The sequence below is a fragment of the Mytilus galloprovincialis genome, chromosome 10 (assembly GCF_965363235.1).
Source record: "Mytilus galloprovincialis chromosome 10, xbMytGall1.hap1.1, whole genome shotgun sequence".
Classification (NCBI taxonomy): domain Eukaryota; kingdom Metazoa; phylum Mollusca; class Bivalvia; order Mytilida; family Mytilidae; genus Mytilus; species Mytilus galloprovincialis.
The window spans coordinates 52,820,840-52,841,797 of NC_134847.1; the positions used below are offsets into that span (position 1 = coordinate 52,820,840).

Here is a 20,958-nt window from a genome sequence, read left to right on the forward strand (position 1 = left end):
GCAGAGACAAGTGCACATTTTCGACACACAAAGAACGGGAAAAAGATAAGGAAAAAGACTATTTATTAAATTCCTAAATTTTGTGAAAGAGACAACTGTGTTTTAAGGTCCTCTTTTACGTAACCATCTTTTGCTCTGTTTGATTTCCACCTTCCATTGTTTCTTGAAAATTCTATCCGAAATCCCAGCGTTAGCGGCTGAAGTAGCACCACCAGATCTTAACGAGTGTAATCCAAACTTAGTTTTATCAAGTCCTAAAGATTGTAATTTTTCTAATAATAATTCTCTAGCTCTAGTATATGAGATGTGTCTTGAATCATTACGAAGCTTATGAGTATTCGCTTTCTTAAAGAATGTTATTTGCCGAAAAATGAATTTATCATCTTCAAGATTTATGTCAGCATCTTTAATATAGCTCTCTAAACAAGTAACTGGACATGTAATATTATTACTTTTCGCAATTATAACACAACTTCCCTGCCTGTATTTGTCTGTCTTGCTCTTTTCTATAAAAATAGACATATGTGTAGATTGAAATTGGATATCACATGCCCTAATATTAATTATTTCATAAAATCTCAGAAAACCGGCATAACCTATCAAACACATAGTCACTATTCGTTTATCCAACAGATTATCAGAAGAACCAAATCTATTAACTAACTGAGTAAGTATTTCTGGTGTAATGGGTTCCTTTTTAGAACAAGGACGAGAAAGCTGCCTCTTTGCACCTTCGGCTACATTTTTCAGATGCACATGGATTGTTGTATCTAGCTATACTATGTACCCAAGCAATAGAATATATTACTTCTTCTATTTTAGACGACGAACACTCATTTTGCATCAAATAAATTAGATACAAACTAACATGATAATCGGTGGCTGGCATGCTGTTTACAGAATCATGATTTTTCCGAGTTGAATTCATGTTGGACCTGATTACCATTAAACTTAAACTTGTACGAATGTTCTAATTAGGTCTTTCCACTTTTCCGTGGAAAGACCTATTGGATTTCTTCTGATTATTATTATTAGGTCTTTCCACTTTTCCGTGGAAAGACCTATTGGTTTTCTTCTGATTATTATTTTTTTTTTTTTTTTCTTCCGCCTAATTTTTTTCCTTCGCTGTTTTTTTGTTTCGCAAGATGTCGCTTAGATTTTTGGAATATGATATCGAACAGTTTATACGCTTTTGAAATCAACTCTGCTTAACCGAATACTTTCCAAAATAAGAGTTATCTCCCCGAACACTGTTTTTCTTGTTATCTCTAAGGCTTCGCAACCGTATAAGAAACCGACAAATTTATTTTTCCAAATTGCTCGTTATATCCTCATGATGTTCTGTTTTATTTTGACCGAAGCCGTTTAAAGATTCCATATGAGAGTTATCCCCCCTTTTATGTTTGATATAAGAATATGCATTTCTAACTGGTAAACCATAAGTGATAGAGACATAGGGTCTTTTGATTTGAGATCCTTGGTCCAAAAAAATGAAAATAATGTCAAGGTCAAAGGTCAAGGTCATATTATAAATTTCGATTTTGGCTTATTTTCACTTATTTTCAAAAGCCGTATAACTTATTGACAAATTATTTTTACTAAATTGTTAGTTGCGACATGTCGTAACACGTAAATTTTAGTCGAAAGAGTACGTAGACATTTGATGCCAGTTTTGCCCCCTTTTATATTTAATATTAGTTGTAAGGTAATACAACTCATTAACAATATATAGTAGAGGCCTAGAGTCTTTTGATTTGAGGTCCTTTGTTGATGACCTCGAAATTGAGCTCAAGGTCATAGGTAAATGTAACGTTCTAGATTTTGACCTTTGCTTTTACCTCATATGTATACATGATCAAAACATGGGACTTTTGAAATTAGGTTGCAAGCAATGTGATCTAGAAAAAGACAACCGGAAGTGACCTTTTGTAAACCGGAAGTAGCTATATTTTGTACTTAATTAATGAAAAAGTATATAGAACCACATATTTTTGGAATCAGTGTCAAGTAAACAATAAAAAATTACCGGAAGTAACATATTTTAAACCGGAAGTAAAAAATGATCTCCCTTATTTATATCTTTTTGTATAGAAACAATATATTTTTGGAATAAGCTTTCAATAAGCTGTCATTTGACGCTAAAATTGACATTTAAAACCAAATTTTAATATTTTCATATAAAAAAAGGTCTTAACTGGTGGAAAGACCATCAATGGTTCTCTGAACAATTGGTTTTTAATTATTATTATTATTTTTTTTTCTTCTTCCGCCTAATTTGTTTCCTTCGCTGTTTTTTTGTTTCGCAAGATGTCGCTTACATTTTTGGAATATGATATCGAACAGTTTATACGCTTTTGAAACCAACTCGTTTTAACCGAATACTTTCCCAAATAAGAGTTATCTCCCCGAACACTGTTTTTCTTGTTATCTCTAAGGCTTCGCAACCGTATAAGAAACCGACAAATTTATTTTTCCAAATTGCTCGTTATATCCTTAGGATGTTCTGTTTTATTTTGACCGAAGCCGTATATAGATTCCATATGACAGTTATCCCCCCTTTTATGTTTGATATAAGAATTTGCATTTCTAACTGGTAAACCATAAGTAATAGAGACCTAGGGTCTTTTGATTTGAGGTCCTTGGTCCAAAAAAATGAAAATAAGGTCAAGGTCAAAGGTCAAGGTCATATTATAAAATTTGATTTTGGCTGATTTTCACTTATTTTCAAAAGCCGTATAACTTATCGACAAATTATTTTTACTAAATTGTTAGTTGCGACATGTCGTAACTTATAAATTTTGGTTGAAAGGGTGCGTAGACAATAAATGGGAGTTTTCGCCCCTCTTATGTTTAGAATTATGCGTAAAGTGATATTACTCATGAACCATACATATTAAGGAACTAGTGTCTTTAGGTTTGAGATCCTTAGTCTATGACCTTGAAATTGAGGTCAAGGTCATAGGTTAATTGGACGTTCTAGATTTTGACCTTTGCTCCAAATTCATATTTAGACATCATAAAGTCATAGGAACTGACATATCAACTGAATTTTTAATATTTTCACATCAAAATATGTTGTAAGTGGTGGAAAGACCATCAATGGTTCTCTGAACAATTGGTTTTTAATTTAAGTTGTTTTACAACTCTTTCGGATTTATTAGTTGCGTCCTCTTTTAGTTCTCTCTTCAGGCTGCCAATTTTGCTGTCGAAGTAATGCTTGAAGTTGTTAAATGTGATATCTGCAATCTTCGTTACAGTATCTCGATCTGTAACATTAATGTCCGAATGTCTTGACGGTGGACTTTCTTCTCTTTCGGAACTTGCCATACCAACACACGTGTTATTTGAAGCGGGTATATTATGTGCTACTGGTCACTTTAACTGCAATGGCTCGAATGACTTTAAACTACCTGAATTCACTCGTGCATGAAACTTTAAACCCCATTCAAACCGACCTTACTATAAATAACTAAACACGTGTTAACTATAAACAACAACAACATTCTTACATGTTCGACTTTTGTACAACTTTGATAAATACATTACTCTCATCAATGAAGTAGACTAAAACCTTAAGCATCTTCTGAATTATAATCTCTGAGCGATGCAAGATCTTGCTTTATTAAAGAACATAATAATTTAGTTATATTGTTTTGTCAGTATATTTTATATAAGATACCTATCATGTTATAAACGTTTTTGTGGATAGAATCGGTTACTAAGGGTTTTATACATTTCATGTGTACATACATAAACTATAAATGTACGAGATGCAGTTGTTTGATATAACAATAAGAAGGTGTGGTATGATTGCCCATGAGACAAATCTCAACCAGAGACCTGTCATAGAAGTTCAAAACGATTGAACACCATACAGCCTTCAATAATGAGCAAAAACCACACCATACTCAGCTTTGAAAGACCCTGAATTACAAATGTAAAACAAATCAAATGACAAAATTAAGGGCCTGATTTATGTACAAATCTCAAATACAAAAAATACAAAATTTCTGGTCACCTATTGGAAAAGGCAAATGGATAATGTAACGCGTTCAACTAGTTTGCTGACGCCAAACCCGGAGGCTCCTTCTAACCTAGGATATTGGTGTAACTGAAGAACAAACTATAAAAATCAGACAAAAAGGACTGTTGTTTATATAATAATTAAGCAGATGCTCCGCAGGGCGCAGTTTTATACGACCGCAGAGGTTGAACCCTGAACGGTTGGGGCTAGTATGGACACAACATTCAAACTGGATACAGCTCTGAATTTGGATTGTGATTAAATAGTTGACACAACATAGGTTTCTGACACAGAATGAATGTGGTCTAATGAACTTAAAATGTTCTTTTTTGCTTTTGAGAAATTCACTATGCTGCTGAATATTAATCCTTTGATATTTGAAGAAATTTTCTTTTTCATTTCTGAAATCTGAAATAAGAAAAATTGATCCCCACCAATTTCTTTTTCACCTCCCCCTTTCCCTTATTCCAAAAATGATCTCAATTCAAATTTCTAATGGAGTTTTCAACAATAACTACTCATTTAAATACATCTGTCGTAATTTCTGCTTCTCGCTATGTTTTGATATAGTTATAAAGCCAGCAAATACGAATATCTCATAAAACTAGTAAATGCACAGGGTAATAAATAAATACGGACGTCAAATCTGTTGTCTGTTCTCTCTTGGTAGCGTGAATAAATAATCAATAGTAAAAAAATGATACGTTTATTAAACATCTAGAACTGCCGATATATTTCCATACAAGTACAATATTCCAACAATAATATATAATAAACATATACCGGGCGAAGATACTTAAATAATATTCTTACTTGTATTTTCGTACGGGTCAAACGGGATTATCTTAAATATAACAATGACAATATAAATAAAATGCAAGGCATACAGCTATCTGCGCTGCTTCTTACCTCTAAATTATAACCCTTACTTGTAATATAAAATGCGAGGCATACAGCTAATGCGCTGCTTCTTACCTCTAGGAACCCCCGGGACGAGCCTTGCTGCAAGCCAAAAGTAAACACAGCAAAGACTGACGAACGTGACGTTGCACTCGTATTTATTTTAAATTACCGGAAGTAAATATTCTAAGCAGGAAGAAAAACAACGTAAAACGCTTACATAAAATATAGGAGTCCTCGACTCAAAATGCTTATAATAATACAACCTTATAAATAAACAAATCTAGACATATCAATTCTTCCAGTTAATAACTCATAAATGAACACTTTTGGGTTCACGCTTAAAATATTGACCCAACGGTAACGTTCTGAACAATGCATGACAAAGTTGCGCCATATATGACGTTATCGATACAGCTAATAACATAAAGTAAAACGTACGTTAATTACTCATTCAATATACTAAATACTAGAAATAACTTCAGACAACTGAAATAAACTCTCTAATACAATAATAACAATATTCCTTTACTTGGAAATAACCAATATACACATTTACAACACTGCCCCTCCCCCAGAATACATTTCGTCCCCGAAATATGGGCTTGGCAATTTTGACAATACGTCTTAAAACTCTTTTCACAATATTTCTATGTACATATTACTCTATCATACAAATAAAACATTTTTTACTCATCTCCAATTTGTCAAAAACAAACAAATATTTAAGCTATCTTTAAACTTAAACATACATCAACAAACTACTGCGCCTGTTTATGTCCTAACAAAAACAATATCTGCGATAACAAACTAATGCGCCTGTTAATACTTAAAAGGCAATACAAGTTAACTAAAATTTTCTTCCACATATAAATATATTCTCTTATACTTATATAACAGTAAAGTGTCACGAAAACACCTAGTTCTATTTTTTATACAGCAACAGCACTTACATACAGTTACTACATTAAAAGTTCATTCCAAAATTCTCCATTCTATCAGACGCTGGAATTAAAACATCATGAAGCTCAACTCCATATAAACACCCGACTAACCATAAGCCGACAGATGTCCTACCAAGTACTATACCGCCGTCAAGGGTACCACCGTGTATAAATATATACACAACCACGATACCGATGCACCATACTAACATAAGTAGAAAAATTAGTACAAAGTACAAGTAATAAAAAAAAATGGTCATCAGTATTCCCCGAGAAATATCTAAAATGGTGTAGACTATAGCTCAGCATACCCATGGTGTAACCTAAATGTATAATGCAATCTAGACTAATCATTAGCCTTAACTTATTCTCGCACCAAAACAAAAATGGCACCTAAAGTATCCCAACTGCCAATATACACCCACCGAAAGCAGCTTCCCACCAAAATAGTATTAAACAATCTTTTTTTACTGCAACAACAGCAACAATTCAATAGGATCATCAAATTCCAGATTCTGATAAAAAATCACCTGTTTACTGAAAATCTCAAAAACAATTTCAGTACCACAATATACTTTCAAAAATCTATAATACTGTATACTCTACATATTTGTGCTTAATGTACTCAGCGTATAAACTAATATTACAAGTCTTCTTAATAAACAATAAATCTCTTTTTTACATTTCATCAATTCAAATAATCACACAAGTTTCGTATCTACATTATAAAAAATCAGAATCTACACAAAAATACTCTGATATTTGGCCAGTGTAGGCTTATCTGCTATATAGTCCTAACTATTTCTGATAATCCTGACTTATAAATCCAAACTGCGGGTTCCCTCCGAAAGTATTCATATTTTCTGGTTTCCCTCTTTTTCCTCTTGAGAAAGGACAATCTCTGCTGTAATGTCCCTCCTGGTGGCATGAGTAACATGTATTTACTCGGTAACTGCTGTTTGCATTAAATTGGTCTTTCTTAATGTCTTCAAAATCAATCAACTCGTCTAAGCCCGTTTTAAATTCTGCGTTAGCTACATATTGGTTTGGACTCTCTGTCCTACATACCTCGAAGTCTTCCGTTTTCCCTTGTGCTGTGAAATTTTCATAAGTATTTACCTGTCTGACATTACAATTTTTGCCTACATTTTTTCTACAACTTGCGTGCCATGTTACTATATTTATTGCATCCTGCAATGTTGCTGGTTTCTGTATGAGGACTTCATATGATAGTGACTGGTCTGGCAGTCCCTTAATAAAGTGTTCTGTTTTAAAACGGTCAAGCAAACTTGAGTCATTTACATCAGGGTATGCCTTACCTACCATCCACTCAACACGAGAAGCATATTCTTGTATGCTTTCTTTCTGATCCTGTTTGATAAACTGCAAATTGGTCCTGTACGTCTCTGGTAAAATGTGATCCCCAAATCTCTGAGACATGGCATCATGTATTTGTTGTATGTCTCTGTGAAAGGAAACAGGAAGCTCATTTACAAATACCAAGGCGTCATCTCTAAGACTATTTAAAATGAGCTCTTCTACTTGTCTGTCGCTGGACCAATTGAACCTACTACCCAATAACCTAAACTGTGTCCAGAAGGCCTTGAAATCCCCCTTACCATCAAAGAGTGGACTTCTAGGTTTTGGTTCTTCCCTTTGTAGTTGCTGAACACGACTACTTTCTCTTACATCATTTGTACTAACTGGGCGTGGTGTATAAGTGTTATCGGTACTTGGACCAGCTACTAACTGTTGGGTCACTGATACCTGGTTAGTTTGTTCAGTTGTGGTCATGTTAAGGCCTATGCTATTTTGACTAAAATTCTGAGTATTGGTGTTATTTTCAGCCACATGGTTACCCCTTGCAATTACTAACTGAGCTATATTTTCCTGATTTAGCTTAACTTGCGTGCTCATCTCAGAAACTTGCGTGCTTATCTCAGAAAATATATCATTTTGGTTTTTTAATTGTCTCTGAATGTCCATTAGAATCGCAATAATATCGTTATCATTCAAATTCGTCTTACTTTCCTCAACCGTATTCTGCACAGGCGAGGTCATAGGACTTACTGTGGGGCTGGGGTGGATAAATTAACATCATCTTCTATGACCAAATCCATTAAATTACAGGTCTCAACAGTTCCGCTCTGTGAAATAATCACATTTTTCATACTTTCCCCCCTTCCAAAAATTGGAGCTGGGATTTTTCTATTTCTAAGATCCATGTTTAAAACACACAATAATATGCCAATAGAAGCTAACTGAACCTCTATTTCCCTAATAAATAATTGCTTGGAAGCTAAATGCACCTCTTTTATAAATATTCTTTTTTCTTTCTAGGAAGCTAAATGCACCTCCTTAATATATTTCAAAAAAAATCAGAAGCTAAATGCACTTCTGTATTTTCCAAAATAAGCCACTTATCACAGTATAATGTATAGAGCTAAATGCACTCCATACAATATATGTCACTTACTGTGTTCCATACACAGTAATATTTCTAAAAATAGACGTGCCAAATTCCTTGAAACGTGAGAACTAAACCGCTGCCACCATTGTCGTAATTTCTGCTTCTCGCTATGTTTTGATATAGTTATAAAGCCAGCAAATACGAATATCTCATAAAACTAGTAAATGCACAGGGTAATAAATAAATACGGACGTCAAATCTGTTTTCTGTTCTCTCTTGGTAGCGTGAATAAATAATCAATAGTAAAAAAATGATACGTTTATTAAACATCTAGAACTGCCGATATATTTCCATACAAGTACAATATTCCAACAATAATATATAATAAACATATACCGGGCGAAGATACTTAAATAATATTCTTACTTGTATTTTTGTACGGGTCAAACGGGATTATCTTAAATATAACAATGACAATATAAATAAAATGCAAGGCATACAGCTATCTGCGCTGCTTCTTACCTCTAAATTATAACCCTTACTTGTAATATAAAATGCGAGGCATACAGCTAATGCGCTGCTTCTTACCTCTAGGAACCCCCGGGACGAGCCTTGCTGCAAGCCAAAAGTAAACACAGCAAAGACTGACGAACGTGACGTTGCACTCGTATTTATTTTAAATTACCGGAAGTAAATATTCTAAGCAGGAAGAAAAACAACGTAAAACGCTTACATAAAATATAGGAGTCCTCGACTCAAAATGCTTATAATAATACAACCTTATAAATAAACAAATCTAGACATATCAATTCTTCCAGTTAATAACTCATAAATGAACACTTTTGGGTTCACGCTTAAAATATTGACCCAACGGTAACGTTCTGAACAATGCATGACAAAGTTGCGCCATATATGACGTTATCGATACAGCTAATAACATAAAGTAAAACGTACGTTAATTACTCATTCAATATACTAAATACTAGAAATAACTTCAGACAACTGAAATAAACTCTCTAATACAATAATAACAATATTCCTTTACTTGGAAATAACCAATATACACATTTACAACAACATCATAAAATATAAAATGTCATAGTCATGATTTAAGTTGATTTGACTACTATTCTGGACAAAGAAAGATAACTCCAATGCAACAATTTATAATGGCAAATTTCCAATGAAGTTCATTAAACTAAAGTTTTTGGCAAATTTCCAATATACATAATTTAAGAGCAGTTTAGGTGAGCTATTAAAATGAGTTTCAATTACCAACCTTACACTGCTTTCAAATTATGTTTTGTACTTAAGTAACTGTCCATTAACCTGGAAACCCTTTCCCCCCCTTTTTTCACCTTATTCCTTAACGGTTTGAGCCATAACTCCCAAAGACATTTCTTACCATCCCTTTGTGGTATTCCAATATCCAAAATCTAAATTCATGGTTAGATTCATCATATCAAAGAACCCCAAGAATTCAATTTTTGATGAAATCAAATAATAAAAGGTCAATTTTGAACCCTTTAGACCTCAATGTGGACCAATTTGATAACCGGTCATAAATATTAAAAATCTAAATACATGGTTAGATTCAGCATATTGAGAACCCCATATATTGAATTTTTGTTGAAATCAAACAAAGTTTAATTTTGGACCCCGATTTGGACCAACTTGAAAACTGGGCCAATAATAAAAAAACTAAGAACATGTTTAGATTCAGCATATCAAAGAACCCCAAGAATTCAATTTTTGTTAAAATCAAACTAGTAAGTTTAATTTTTGACCCTTTGGACCTTAATGTAGACCAATTTGAAAACGGGACCAAAAATTAAGAATCTAAATACACGGTTAGATTCGGTATATCAAAGAACCCCAATAGTTCAAATTTTGATGAAATCAAACAAAGTTTAATTTTGGACCCTTTTGGCCCGTAATTCGTTGGGACCAAAACTCCCAAAATCAACCCAAACCTTCCTTTTGTGGTCATAAACCTTGTGTTAAAATTTCATAGATTTCTATTAACTTAAACTAAAGTTATTGTGCAAAAACCAAGAAAAATGCTTATTTTGGTACCTGTTTTTGGCCCCTAATTCCTAAACTGTTGGGACTTAAACTCCCAAAATCAATCCCAACCTTCCTTTTGTGGTCAGATCTTATGTTAAAATTTCATAGATTTCTGTTTACTTATTCTAAAGTTATTGTGCGAATACCAAGAAAAATGTTTATTTTGGTACCTGTTTTTGGCCCCTAATTCCTAAACTGTTAGGACCAAAACACCCAAAATCAATCCCAACCTTCCTTTTATGGTCATAAACCTTGTGTTTAAATTTCATATATTTCTATTTACTTTTACTAAAGTTAGAGTGCGAAAACCAAATGTCTTCGGACGACGACGGCGACGCCAACGTCATACCAATATACGAACAAAAAAATTTCAATTTTTGCGGTCGTATAACAAAAAATATCGGCTAATACCAATCATGACAAGGTTAACTAAGGTAACAATGATAAATATATAACATCAAAAGCTATACCCATAAATAATGTAAAGGGAAGAAAAAATTATGACCGGATATTGGGTTTGCGTCAATGACACATTACATGTAAATAAACAGTTCAAAGCACAAAAGCAAAAGAGCAGCGCTTTTATTGATGTTCTTCATCGCAAAGTCACAACGATGCCTTCAACACGGGGCAAAAAAGGCCTATATTACCTTATTGCAAATTAAAGAAGGCCCTTTACACTAGTTTATCTATAGGATTACACGAACAAGTATTACAAATAGGATTTTTTTTCATTTAGAAACATTTTTTATGAGATACGGTTTATTACGGAAATAAATAATTTCGATATGAAAAAAAAAAAAGAAATTTCCAAGAAACTAGAAAATCTTATAGTTTCCGTCGGAAAATATTTCTGACATGATTTTCCCGTGAAATGAATGAATGACAATGTTAGTCAGCTGTATAATATATAAAGTGAAGTAAAATTGCGCAGTCGCAGATATATGACGGAGAAACCCCGAAAACCATTTTTTGACGTTACACTTGTTCGCACTGCAGTATCTTGCAACATTGTAACGTAAGACAATGGTTGTTACGTACGACGTCATTCTACTTATCTGATAAACAAATCATCCGAATTTCCTGTTGCACTGTCAACAGAAAAAAAAATCAAAACACACACAGGACCATTTCTATGACGGTTTACTGTTTGACACAAATCATCAAGCGAGCCAGGTTAGTTTTTTTAAATTAATGATGCCAAGCTGAAAAATAACATTTATCTGTAAAATGAATACGAAGTCTTAGATGTTGTGGTGTAAGATTATGACATGTGTTAATTCTTTTTTAGATTTGGTTTCCCTATAAAAGATGGAAGATGAACCGGATTTGATTTTTATAGGAGCTTCTTTGTTGGTTCTAGTTGTATCTTCGATATTATTTATAGTTGGACTTTCGACGCCTTACTTTAGTGAGACTACTCATGATAAATATCAAACCTACAGCGGGTTATGGAAACATTGCCTTGACTACATTGGTGACCGTGGAGTAGAATGTGAGGAAACAGTCAATAGAGTAACAAAAGAAAAAGGTTTGTTGATACCTACTACAAAATGTAATCTTCTCCCCTTCCTGGTATGTTCCATAAACATTAAATTCTGATAACTTTTACGGTCTTTCGGTCTTACGGTAAATTCTATTATATCAAAATATCAAAAAGTTAAATCACAAAAATATTGAACTCCAATACTAGTATATAAAATCAATTATACAAAAAAAAAAAAAAAATGAGCCATTAGTTGAAGAAGTATGACCGTTTTTACACAAGGGCCGTTTCCAAAAAAAGTCTTCCGACAATATATCTATAATTCACAGTGACAAAGCTCCATGTGTAAATACGCTTAGGGTTTTAATGTAACAGTATTATCAATAATTTCTAACAGCTCACAATGGAAAAGGTACGGTAAGTGTCAATTTTGGTCTAACATTTCAGATACATCTGCTTCAATAAGTTTATGTGACAGATCTGGACTGATTTGGTCTAAAAATGAGCAAAAAACATTTCAGACCCAATAAATAGCAAGAAGTATATTTTAAAAAATCTGTAAAACTGCTATATTTTGGGGGCCAAAAAGGTGTCTTACCGGGCCTCCTGTATGCTTTATAAACACATTGAGGTAGTTTTATAAAAAAAAAAAAAAACGCGATTTTGACATAACTAAAAATTTGCAACAAAGTGTCTTTAATAGGACAACGGAACCTTGAAATACACCTTGATTATACATGTTTAATATATGGAAATATGTAAAACCAACTTATAAATTTGAGTACAAGGAACACAAAAATACCACAAGTTTAACGCATTTTTCGGGGTTCAACATTGATAGTAAAAAAATAACCTGATAAAAAACGTTGAATGTAAATGATATGAACCTCCGAAGTCTTAATTAATAGGACTACCTCCACTAAGGGCCATTATGTTTCCAGTCTGTGCGTCCGTTCGTTCATTCGTCCGTTCGTCTGTTCCGCTTCAAGTTAAAGTTTTTGATCAAGGTAGTGTTTAATTATAGTGATGACCCCACTTTCACAGTCGACTGAAATTAATGATAGTACTACCCGCTTCATGTTAACGTTTTTGGTCAAGGTAGTGTTTGATGAAGTTGAAGTCCAATCAAATTGAAACTTAGTACACATGTCCCCTCTGATATAATCTGTCTAATTTTAATGCTAAATTAGAATTTTTACCACAATTTCATGGTCCACTGAACATAGAAAATGATATAGTGCGAGTGGGTCATCCGTGTACTATGGACACGTTCTTGTTTTAATTACGTTTTTGACGTATATCTATTCATTCTTTATAAATGAGACGAATTTTGATACCCTGAATTAACAAAGTCATGAAAATATATGTGGGTACAAATGTATGTTTCAAATGACTATAATTATAGTCTCCTTAAATTTTAATTTAATTTTTATCGAATAAGTTGGTTCTTAAAATGACCCTTTTCCCGAAATCAAACAAAATCGAGCACAATCATCCTCGTGGTTTAATCGCGGGTCTAAATCAATTTTTTTATTTAATATAGGATTTCTATTTATTTTTTTTTATAAACGAACGTTATCTTATACTTAATAATAGAAAAATGAAATCAAAAAATGGGGTCACCGTTCATTTACGCTCACAATCTGCCTTCGAAAGAAGCATACATTTTTGTTGATGTCCTTGTTTTCTGTTGAACTAATAGGAGAAATATGGGTAATATCGAAATAAAAAAAGAACTAAATTACAGAAATCGCTTAAATTTTAAAATTATTTAGTTTATGTACAGCTTATTCGAAAACAACAATGAAAAATAGAGGGTCAACGATGAGTTAAGGGCATACGATACAGTTACAGGGGAGGTAATGACGTTGCTAACGTAAAATGTTATTTTCGCGACGTCAAACTATGACATATCGGGAAAAGATGCATTTTCGACTGATTTTTATCATTCAAACTGATTTAATTTGAAAACGAGTGCATGGACCCCTATTTTTTAAAACGACATTTTGTTTCATTTTGCAAGGAGATTATATGACCCAAATTTTAATTTTGATAAACATGCAGCAAAAAATGATGTTTTTCCTCTATTCATGAACATTTTATAAATATGAGTTATTTCTGAAAAAAAATGCATAATTTTTAACGATACTTATAAAATACAGAAATTACCGATTATTTAACAAAAAACAATTTGTGTTTATCTTTTAAAACAAAAAAGTTATGTCTTTTTTTAGAAAAAGGAAATACGGTCACAAATCTGAATTTTGAGCAAATATACAAAATTTCGACCTCATTTTACTAAAAAAGTAGCACATGAAGGTATATTTTTTATTATATATTTAATTTAATCAGGTAAAAAATAGCCTATATGCAAATTTTCATCAACTTGTAAATACAGGTTCATAACTGTATCGTATGCCCTTAAGGCGAAGTGTACGTAATGCATTTTTTTTAAAATTTTACATGTAGATTCTGCTTGTAAAAATAAATCGGAAAATAAAATAAAAAAGAGGGTAACCGTTTTCGTTTTTGAGATACGAGCTGTTGAAGTTACCAGCATCATACACCAAAATTACATTTAGGATGTATAGGGAAAATCGTGAAATTCGGCAGGAATTGTTACATTTCCAAGATTTTCTATTATATTAGACAATCGAATTTTTTTTAAATTTATGAGACGATTCTAAAATGTCTGAGGAATCGATTGGTGCAAAGAAAGTCCTTAGCAACCGTGCTACTTTTCAAGCTATACCCTGTTAAAGTTGAATCTTGAGTGTAAAAAAACAAAAAACAACGACAACGTTATTGACGTCGCCGCAACAGTTACGACGCTTCATATAGTCCTATACTTGTATGAAATATATACTGTTTTGTTGGAGTTCGTGTTGTTCGGTCTTTAGTTCTTTATGGTACGTTGTGTGTACTATTGTATTGTATTTGTCTATTATATTCGGGTGCGTGCGGAGATCGCCAACCTAGAAAACGGTTGACATTTTCTTCATTATGAACTAGAACTATTTTCGACCTTGGTGCCTTATTTTTTGTTAAAATCTAAACACTGCGACGTGTTTTCAAAATATTTGTTTCCATAAAACTTCATTTCATCAAGGTCTCTTCTCAGAATATCAGCCATCTGTCTGGCACAGGATAACAAATCAATATTTAAGTAAATTTAAGTTGTGTGGTAATTCTTAGTACATTTGGGTAAATTAATCTTATATTTGTGCCGCATAAGCATTTCTATAATTCAACACATCCCTGAGCCACGACATTATATATTTTATGCATTGCATGTGCTTCTTTTTATCACAATCCAAACCGGCTAGTAACCGTTGTATAACTTTACACGTCTAAAGACGAATATTTGCGTGAAACATTTTTGTATGATTTTTATTTCTGGAAATCAACCTGAAATTTACAACAGTCCCTTCCGAAAGTCGGGCTGGACCTTAACTTTTATGACATTCGGGATTTACACAAATTGTAACCCGAATAATTCAGTCGTATTATTCAGCTGATGTACGAATGCTACATTTCTCGTGTGGGAGGAAATCGGACATGGAAAGGGCTTGAATTATTCGAGTTACTCAAATTGAAACTCGGGAATATATTTCTAGCTGTTCGGAATTCGTGGAAACAAATGATTGTTTTTCGGCATTACGGTATTGAATCAATAGAGATACCAATTATTTCTTTTAACAAATTCGAATGCCAGTCAGTTTATAGGTCTTCAGTTTGAAATAGGGGCGGCAATCCATTCATTTTATCCAATCAATTGGAAGAGGGGATCAACATTGATAGTCAAAAAGCCTTGAAATATTCTATAAAAACGTTGAATGTAAATTATATGAACTCCAAAGTCTCATATTATAAGACTAGTAAACCACAGGCTTCTCAATTCTTGTATGATCATGAACTAGGTGAAAACCTAGAGCTGACCGAGTGCGAGATCCTCATGGATAATCATCGAGGTCATTAAACACCCCTTGCAGTAAACTTTGGTTAAATTTAAAAAAAAAATCGAAATGTAATAGTCTGAACACATTTCACCTCTCATTCCACTAAATATTAAATTGCAGTTACAAGTATCACAAAACTTCCCTGACCTTTTTTCTTTAACCATAATAGAGGGAGGAGGGAAGGAGGAATCCAGATCCCGAAATCCCGGGCTTAAAAACACGAAATCCGGCGAGGTCCCGAATTAAAAAAAATTTAAATCCCAACTACCCGAAATTCGGAAATATACTGACCGACTTTAGAAACGCAACACTAGATTATTTTTGTGTTATTTTTGAAGCGATGACTGCCTGTTACAAACGCCAACATGATTGTCAGAAAGGTCAACAAATTCTGTCTGACATGTTTTAGGTTCTGTTTTACACCTTCTGATTTTGCATTTGTTCAACCCGTTAATTGGTTTTGGCAATTATGCGGTTGGAACTTGAGGGCGTTAAAGGTTTTCCTTCAGTCGATTCTTTGGCAATTCAGTAGATGGGAAACATTTATGGCATGAATCTGTACTCAATGACACTCGATTTGATTAGCAGTTGACGTTGCGGCCGTAAACAGGTCTTGCAAATGACGTTGCATATTCAAATTCTGTTGACGTTTCATTGTCACTTCACGTTGATCTGTTCATTGATGGCCAGCAACAAATCTTGTCTACTTGTATCGTTGTCGGAAGGACAGAAAGACGAGTTTCTGAAGTCATAAAGTATGGTTGCAGCACGTTTATGTTTCATGTTTGCAGTATTCTTAAGGGCTAATTCAGTTTTTTTTATTTCTTAGTCTTGGCAAAATGGAGATGCAACATTTTAAAACTGAATTAAGTGAGGCAAAGGATTTAAATAACTGTTTCACGAAGCAAAAAAAAAAACGGAAAAATATTTCATGGGTCCAAAATTTCGCTTTAAGAAATTCGTGCGACTTCAAAAATTCGGTATGTTCAATAACCACAGGTAACTCAGATTTAGATTTTTTGTAAGGAGAAAGAAGTATGATAAGCATGAAAAGCAGTTACAAGAGAATCAAACAAGATTAAAAAAAAAATCAACAAAATGAGTGTTGCGTTTCTAAAGTCGTTCAGTATAGAATTCCCGGATCCCGAAAGGGTCAATCCCGAAATCCCGAGCTTAAAAACACCCGATACCGGAGATCCGATAAAGGTCCTACCCCCTCCCCCCGTAATTCTATATTCTATTCATTCATAATCTTGAATTGAGACTTGATATTTCAAAATTACATTCTCTAATTTTGAATGATGCACACAGGCACAATAAAAGAAAACAGATTTCGCTATATATCTCTTCGAAATTGGAATTTGTGAAAGAAGAAATGACATGTTATTATTTTATCTTACATGTGTACTTTCAATTTCAATATGGTTCTAAATTTAGATTTAGTTTTCCCATAAATTTCGAACGGAATAGAAGACACATGTAGAAAAAGTTGAAAACTGGGAGTTGAATGACATAATTTTTACTTATTTTAAGATAAATGTTAGAGTGAGACAATTTTTAAGTTACTGAGTAATTTTTGGGGCATAATTTGTTATTTTTTGTTTGTTTTCCGTCTTTGTAACTTATTCTTTCCACTGGTAAGTTTTGCACTAGTGGTCAAATTATTCTCTTGGTATCGTCTGATTTCTTATATGAATATAAATCATGTCCTTAAATTTTCAATTGCACAAAATACGAACATTTCAACGTCTTTTTAATTAAAAACAATTAAATTCACACGTCTTTCATTAATTATTTGTAACCTATTATAAAACTGTACGTTGAGTACTGTGTTTTTCGTTCAAGACTACGGCTTTTTAAAACGATATTGTTGGGTCAATTCAGGTTTCATTTTAATTAATTTGATATCAATAGAAGAAAAATTGTTACATGTTTATTTGTTTATTTGTTTATAATTTTGTTGTGAGGCGTTTTTTCTTTCTGTTGATATCATAAACACGAAATGCCTTCTCCTACGCGTCTAAAACAAAAAAAAAAAAAAAAAAAACACACACACAGTGTTTTTAAGTCAGGCTGCACACAGAACAACGTACAGAATGCTGTGATTTCTAATTGGAGTTATTTAGATAATTTCTATGAGGTTACAGACAGCACAGGCGTGCTTGTTGGATTCATTATAGACCGAAGAATTCAAAGTAGTTTCTCTTTCGTGTGTCCTTTCTTGGAGTAAGGGAGATAACTTGCGTAACTAACGACGAACGTTTTTAATCCCGTGTTCCGCTAGAGGCGTGCAATTACGTACACTTCGCCTTAAAAAGTATTTCAATTTTAATGCAAAAAAATGGCATTTTTGTACCAAAGGGAGATAATTTGGAGCTTTTTCAATGATAACATTTTAAAAGTCACCTGGGGCCAACACGAATTGATTTTTGGAATGATTTTTTGGATCATATGATAAAGTAACACTAACAACTACTAAAGGTAATAAATAAAATTTGTAATGAAAAATTAATGTTTGATTTTTTTCGGAAAATCTTATACCCGCGAGCCTCCTTAAGAAAGAATATTAACACTACTTGAGAAATCACCCCATATAAATTCTCCACTTGCATTCAGTATTAATCCAAATATACAATATTCCGATTTGTTATAGTAGATGATCAGCTGGTTCTTGAAACTATGCCTGCGGATGATTAGTAACAACATCGGGAACATGAAAGGACAACTCTAACTAAAAATAAAATAATAACAATGTAGTCTCTGGAGATTCGTTTTCTTTGTTTAAAATGTATTTGAAGTCAGCGAAGTCCGCACCATTATTTCCCGGGAATAAAGTTATTAGGACTTTCTCTTTAACATAAGTCTATAGATGTCCCCAGAAATAAAATGCACATCTATATACGTATATATATAAGTACGTCTAAACAAGTGAAAACTCTATGACAGATCCGTGCATTGGATCACAAGTGAAGATGATACACGACTGAAACACTTATCATATTCATTCTTACTCTAAATATCAGCACAAAATGTTATAAAATAGCTTATCGTCCTTCCCTACGCCTATATCACCCTGCTCTGTCACTCAGTAATTCTCGTATCAAGACTTCAAAACTAGACCACAGACAATAAATGGCTGGGACCAATCAACTACCGTAATATAAAAAGCAGAAACACAACCATGCTGTTTCACATTTGCTGCATATGTATTCTGAAACGCTAAGTCAACCGAAGATACCATAGGTAAAACGATCGTCGTATTAACTCTCTCACGATATTTTTAAAATTCTCAAATCCCGTAGCTGCATTTGTATTTCCGGGAAATAAAATGATGCTTGCAGTCAAATAATTGGAAACTATTGACCGGTCAAACAGTTAATCACTTGGAATTTGAAAAATAGTCAGACTACTGTGTACTTATTTGATATAGAAAATGATTACAGAGGTATAATAATATCTAATATGCTTAATACTTTTTGTACTTGTCCTTTCAGATGTGTTAAAAGTATGCAAGTCTATGCTTATACTTGGACTCCTTTCTATCCTAGCATCGATATTTTGTGTTGCATTCAGTTTGTGTCTACGATGCAAGCCCACTGAAAGAAGAATATTACGACTTTTTGGAATTGTCATTACTTTAGTTGCTGGTAAGTCTTATCTATGTTTCGAAGCCATAATGAGCCGTTTTAGAATCAACAGATAATTGCATCGTTTACATCCCAAATTGATAAATAACATCACTTCATTGATTTTCAATTGTTTAAGGATAACGTAACCAATCACAATGTGTTGTACGGTTTTAAATAATATATATTACACAAAATGCATTATAATCTGAAACGATTAATTTTTCAACAACTTTAAAGACCACAAATCGCATCTCAGATCCTGTGAAAAAAAAATACTAGCAAGTGCCAGTAATTTTAAATGACAAACAACCATTAACTCCCCCCTCCCCTCCCCCCAAAAAAGATAATAGAAATTGAAAGGAATACACACAGTTAAGATGGTACCTAACACTATAGGGAGATAACTCTGTAATATCAGCTAAACGTTTTAATTACGTTGTGTTGTTAAGGGAATATTAAGCTTCTCAACGATCAAAATAAGTATTTAGTCAAACTGCTATATAACCAGTGTAATTTTTCTGATAAAACGGTTGGTTCAAATTTTTTGTAATTTTGAAATTTTTGTCAAAGGGTCACAGTAAATACCTTGTCAAAATTTTCTGAAAATTAAACGAGCCAAATTAATTTTAGTTAAAGTGTTGGGTACCACCTTAACAAACAAAACGTCGAGGAACACCTTTTTAGGACAGACTAAAAGTACCATGATAAAATCATAAGACGAGTGAAAAATTTGTATGATTATACGATATTTTATTGACATCATTGTTGCAGATCCGAAAATAGATAGAAAATGAGGAACAACAGAAACAGTGCTATCTATTTAATTTCTAATTAGGCTTTAAAATTTTCTCAGAGTATACATGTACCAGAAATGTAAGAAAAAAATGTTAAAGTCGTCATCAACACATATATCAGCGTATCGTTTTAGACTGGGTTTCAGATATGTATTAGTACCTTGTTGTTTGTTCCATGCATATAATTAAATAAAAGAAAAAAGAAGAGAAATAATTAAGGAATGACTATTATAATATTTTTTCTGTCTATGAAGAAATAACATTTAAAAATGTGGTGCACACTAAATAAACCGCGTAGCAGGTTATTTTAAAGTGTGCACCACATATTTTACGTTATTTCGAATATGACCCATTTTTTTCTTTCAGTGGTATGTATTTCTATAGGAATCGCTGTGTATCCAGATATTGCACGTGAAATAGCTGGGGGAAGTTTTGAACCATTTTATGGTTCCTCATATACATTATGCGTAATAGCAATGTGTCTCACTGGTTTAGCCGCCATCTTCCAGATAATGGATCTCATATATAGATTGTGTGTGCTGGAAAGAAAGAGGAACCGTCAACCACTGATTTCACATAACTAATATTATGTGTCAAATAAGTTAAATTATTCTCTTTGATCTTATTAAAGTGTCACAAATCTTATGTCGGATAGCCTAACAATGTATGAATCGGTTATGATCTTGCTTTGGGGTAAGGATTTTCCACATTTATTCAATAAATGAAAGGCAAATTTAAGCCTAAA

At 33.0% G+C, this 20,958-nt stretch overlaps 1 long non-coding RNA gene across 1 annotated transcript; it reads left to right on the plus strand.

The window, feature by feature from the left end:
- The first annotated feature begins 11,382 nt into the window (after positions 1-11,382).
- LOC143049228 (uncharacterized) lies at positions 11,383-20,958 on the plus strand. Its single transcript, XR_012970136.1, has 4 exons — positions 11,383-11,521; positions 11,637-11,876; positions 19,285-19,437; positions 20,580-20,958. It is a non-coding gene; the product is annotated as an uncharacterized LOC143049228 (long non-coding RNA).